A 5,723-nucleotide genomic window follows, 5' to 3' on the forward strand; every position below is an offset into this window, starting at 1 on the left:
TCAACTACCAAATCTCATCAATTTTCTCAAAATACCATGTCACAATAGTCGCAAAATCATTAAAATAATCACAGCTGAGCTGTTCCTCATAGCCAAACTAACAAATCACAAGTAACAATAATAATTCAACATAAACTCATTCAAATTCAAATAATAATCAACCAAATCAATATTCACTTATTAAATTCACATTTAATTATTATAAAGTTACCAAAACCTACCTCTGTATGAAATAAAAACAACAAAAACTACAGAGAAGCTTTTTGATCGAGCTGCTGAAAAAGAAAATGTCAGAAATCATCTGTGCCTCCTGGAACTCCAATTGGCCGAACTCAAAGGGAAGGGGAGCTACGCCACTGTCAACTTCTACCGAACAAAAGTAACGCCAACGTGTAGAGGAGGAGGATACGATCATTTTTATCGGATTAGATTTTTTATTAGAGTTACAGATCTCAAGAAATCAAGTTCCGAAAGTTATAAAATTAATTTAATTACTTATAATAAAATAATTTCTAAAAATAAGAAACTTCAATTTATAAAATAAATTATAACTTATTTATATATATATTTTAAAAAATGAGAGTCGTTACATTGTGAATGCCAACAATTTTGAGCTGAAACCTTAACTGATTACCTTGGTTCAGCAAAATTGTCAGTTTAATGGAAGTCCTCAAGAAGACTCCAACTTATTCATCTCTAATTTTCTGAGGATTTGTGACACAGTCAAGACTAATGGGGTTCATCCTGATATTTACCGGTTACTGTTATTCTCCTTTGCTGTGCTAGACCGAGCTAGTTAGTGGCTCGAGACACAACCCAAGGAGAGTATAGCAACCTGGGATGATTTGGTTAGTAAGTTATTAACCAAATTCTTTCCGCCTCAGAGGTTGACTAAGTTGAGGACAGATATTTAGACTTTCAGACAACTTGATAGCGAGTCTCTCTATGAAGCTTGGATGAAGTACAAGGCTATGGTGAGAAAGTGCCGTCCAGACATGTTCGCAAATTGGGTACAATTGCAGATTTTTTTATGATGGAATACTCCGGATTTGAGACTTGCACTGGATATTTTTGTTGGAGGATCCTTGCACATGAAGACCACTGATGAAGCCTTGGACTTAATAGAGATGGTGGCCAATAATCAATATTTATACTCTTCAGAGAGAACCATGAGGAAGGGAGTTATGGAGTTGGATACTTTAGATGCCATTCTTGTTCAAAATCTCAGCAGATGAAAAAGCCTACTTTTTCCAGTGATACAATTCCAAACCCAAAGAAAGAATGTAAGGCCATCAGTCTGAGAAGTAAAAAAATGGTAGGCACAAAAGCCAAGGGTGATGAGGAAGGCGCTAAAGAAGCTATGAAAGAAGCCAGAACCTCTGGGGAACATGACTCTGATCACGCCCCTTCTACCCCCGTTCAAGTTGAGGCAGAGTAAGCCAAAGTGAAGATTCTAGTGCCTGAATATAAGCCTAGGGTTCCATATCTTCAAAGGTTTCAAAAGAAAACCAAAGACAAGTAGTTTTTAAAGTTCCTGGAAGTTTTCAAGAAATTACAGGTTAATATTCATTTTGCTGAGGCTCTGGAGCAAATGCCTCTCTATACTTTTAACAAAGAAGAGGAATTGGAATTTTTCATGAAGGAGCTTTTAACAAAGAAGAGGAATTGGAAGAAAAGTGAGACCGTGGTGCTTACTAAGGAATACAGTGCAATTATCCAACAAAATCTCCCTGAAAAGATGAAGGATCCGGGGAGCTTCTTGATTTCTTGCACCATTGGTGAAGTTACTATTCAGAGAGCATTGCATGATCTTAGAGCAAGTATCAACCTCATGCCACTTTCTTTGATGAGAAAGCTCCATATTGATGAGGTAAAATTCACTAGAATTTCTCTTCAAATTGCTGACCATTCCATTAAATTTTCACTTGGAGTTATTGAGAATTTGCTTGCAAAGGTGGAAACTTTTATATTTTCTGCTGATTTTGTGATCTTGGAAATGGAGAAAGATGTTAATGCTTCCATTATTCTAGAGAGACCCTTTCTAGCAACTGGGAGAGCTTACCTTGAGAGTTCATGATGAGCAAATAGTTCATGTGCTTGAGGCCTTGCAGCATCCCAATGATTCTGAGGGATGCATGAAGATTGATTTGATTGAGCCATTGATTCAATAGGTCTTGGAAGCAGAAAAACTTGACAGTTTCTTGTAACCCCTTGTAGAGGAAAGTTTGACTGAGATTGATGACTCTCTACTACTTAGGGAAGAGCTACACATGCTTAGTAAGGAGGAAGAAGGGCCACCAAAGCTTGATTTAAATCCCCTGTCCCCTTTTTGGAAATATGCTTTCCTTGGAGAAAAGGATTCTTATCCGGTGATTATAAGCTCCTCTCTTAGCAGTTGTGAAGAGGAAGCATTGATCTATGTACTGAGAAACCATAAAACAGCTCTTGGATGGAACACTAGTGATTTAAAAGGGGATAAGCCCAGCTATGTGTATGCACAAGATCCTACTTGAAGAAGATTCTAAACCCGTAGTGCAACCACAGAGGCAGCTTAATCCAACTATGAAAGAGGTGGTCCAGAAAGAGGTTATAAAGTTATGAAAAGCAGGGATCATTTACCCAATTTCTGATAGCCCTTGGGTAAGCACTATGCAAGTTATTCCCAATAAAGGAGGCATTACAGTGGTCACAAATGAAAAGAATGAGCTTATTCCTACAAGAACCGTCACCGGCTGAAGAATGTGCATTGACTATAGGAGGCTCAACACTACGACTAGGAAGGACCACTTTCCCCTACCCTTCATTGATTAGATGCTTGAGAGGTTCGCTGGATATGCCTTTTATTATTTTTTGGATGGCTATTCAAGATATAATTAGATTACAGTGGATCCACAAGATCAGGAGAAGACAACATTTACTTGTCGGTTTAGAGTGTTTGTTTACCGCCGGATGCTATTCGGATTGTGCAATGCCCCAACAACTTTTCAAAGGTGCATGCTTTTCATATTCTTTGACATGGTTGAAAAGTTTATTGAGGTATTTATGGACGAATTTTTTGTGTTTAGTAATTTTTTTGATACTTTCTTGCACCATTTATCCTTAGTTTTGAAAAGGTTCCAAGAAACAAACCTTGTTTTAAACTAGGAAAAATGTCATTTTATGGTGACTGAAGGTATTGTTCTTAGGCACCGAATTTCAAGCAAATGAATAGAGGTTAATAAAGCCAAGGTGGAGGTAATTGAGAAATTACCGCCACCTACTAATGTGAAAGAAATCCAAAATTTTCTAGGCCATGTAGGATTTTATAGAAGTTTTATTAAGAAATTTTCTAAACTTTTAAGTAACCTCTTGGTTGCTGATGTTCCTTTCTATTTTTCTGATGAGTGCCTGCATGCCTTTAAGACTCTGAAAGCTAAGCTTATCTCTGCATCCATCATAGCTCCTCCTAACTGGGATTTGCCATTTGAGTTTATGTGTGATGCCAATGATTATGCCATAGGAACTGTTTTGGGACAAAGACAAATCAAGCTAGTGCATGTCATATGCTATGCAAGTCATGTCTTAAATGATGCACAAAAGAATTGCACCACTACAGAAAAAGAATTATTAGTTGTGGTGTATGCCTTTGATAAGTTTAAGTCCTATCTTATTGGTTCAAAAGTCATTATTTACACTGATCATGCTTCTTTGAACTATCTTTTGACCAAACAGGATGCTAAGCCCATGTTAATTAGGTGGGTCCTCCTTTTTCAGGAATTTGATATTGAGGTCAGAGACAAGAAAGGTACAGAGAATCAAGTCACTGATCATTTCTCCAGAATTAAGCCTGAAGAAGCAGTGAACTATCCCACTCCCATGAATGAAGCCTTTCCTGATGAACAGCTCTTTGTGATACATGGAGCCCCCTAGTTTGCAGATATAGAAAACTACAAGGCCAACATGATCATTCCCTAAGACTTCACTAAGAAACAAGTTAAGAAGTTGCTCCATGATGCCAAGTATTTCTTGTGGAAAGAACCTTACTTATTCAAGAGATGCTCAGATGGATTCATCTGACGGTGCATCCCGGATGAAGAAACAAAAGGCGTGACATTGTCATGGCTTCGAATATGGTGGCCATTTTGGTCAAGAGAGGACTGCAACAAAGGTCCTCCAGTGTGGTATCTATTAGCCTACTCTCTTTAGTGATGCTATAAAGTTTGTGAGGAACTGTAACTAGTGCCAGAGAGTTGGAAATTTGCCCAAGCACAATGAAAAAAATGCCACAGCAAGATATTTTGGAAATAGAGTTGTTTGATGTATAGAGAATTGATTTCATGGGACCATTTCCTCCCTCTTACTCCAACAACTACATCTTGGTGGCCGTAAATTATGTGGCCAAGTGGGTGGAGGTTGTTATTTGACCCATCAATGATGCAAAAGTTGTGATGAGCTTTCTTCAGAGGTATATCTTCAGCAGGTTTGGTATCCCAAAGACCTTAATCAGTGATGGAAAAAGTCACTTCTACAATAAACAGCTGGATTCTTTTCTTCAAAGATAGAGGTCTCTAACAAAGATCTCAAACAGATTCTAGAGAAGATCGTCAAGGCTTCAAGGAATGACTAGACTAGGAAGATTGATGATACTCTCTGGGCTTATCGGATAGCTTTCAAGACTCTTATCGGCATGTTCCCTTATTAGTTTGTCTATGGCAAGGCTTGTCACTTGCCAGTAGAGTTGGAGCATAGAGCTTACTGGGCTACTAAGTTCCTGAACCTTGATTCCAAGGCAGCAAGAGAAAAGCGGCTTCTCCAACTCAATGAGCTTGATGAATTCCGCAGCACAGCATATGAAAATGCCAAGCTCTACAAGGAAAAATAAAGGCGTGGCATGATAAGAAGATAGCCACCAGAATATTTGATTCATGACAAAAATTCCTCTTCTTTAACTCAAGACTCAAGATATTTTTCGGAAAGCTGAAATCCCGGTGTTCAGGACCTTTTCTGGTAACTAAAGTTTCTCCTTATGGTCATATTGAAATCATGGAAGAAAACTCTGACAGGAGGTTCACTGTTAATGGCCAGAGGTTGAAGCACTATCTTGGTGGCGACGTGGATCGCCAGAAGACTACTCATCTGCTTACGCAGCAGAGATGAACTGTCAAGCTAGTGACGTTAAAGAAGCACTTTTGGGAGGCAACCCAACGCTTTGTATCCTTGAATTAATTTCCTAATTTTATTATGTTTTTATTTATTAGTTTTCTTTACTTTTGGTTCTATTGGAGTCATGCAGATTGATTGAAATAGATAACAGGTACACTTGGAAACGACAGGAGAATGTTTTAAAGTTGGAGCTGCATTCTGGTGCCCCGGTGTTTAGTGCCAGGTGCACGCAAACCAAGGGAGGAGCCACTGCCACCTTGGCATTTAGCGCTGGCTGTTAGTGTTTAGCGCCAAGGTGGTCAAAAAAAAAAACCATAAGCTGGCATTTAGTGCCGAGATGGAAATAGCCAAGTTTGGTGTTCGAGTAGGGTGGCGCTAAACGCCACCTCATCAGCGTTTAATGCCAAGCATGTTGAAAAGCCCCCTTTCTTTTTGAATTCAAAATTTTTAAATCCAATCTCTTGATTCTCTCCTCAAATCCCCAAATCCTCTCCCTTTTTCCATATCCTGACATTCCCTACTCCCCCCTCTAATCCCGTCAAACCCTCTTCCCCAAATCCCTCTTCCCTATAAACCCCAAC

The sequence above is a fragment of the Arachis ipaensis genome, chromosome B09 (assembly GCF_000816755.2).
Source record: "Arachis ipaensis cultivar K30076 chromosome B09, Araip1.1, whole genome shotgun sequence".
NCBI classification, from domain to species: domain Eukaryota; kingdom Viridiplantae; phylum Streptophyta; class Magnoliopsida; order Fabales; family Fabaceae; genus Arachis; species Arachis ipaensis.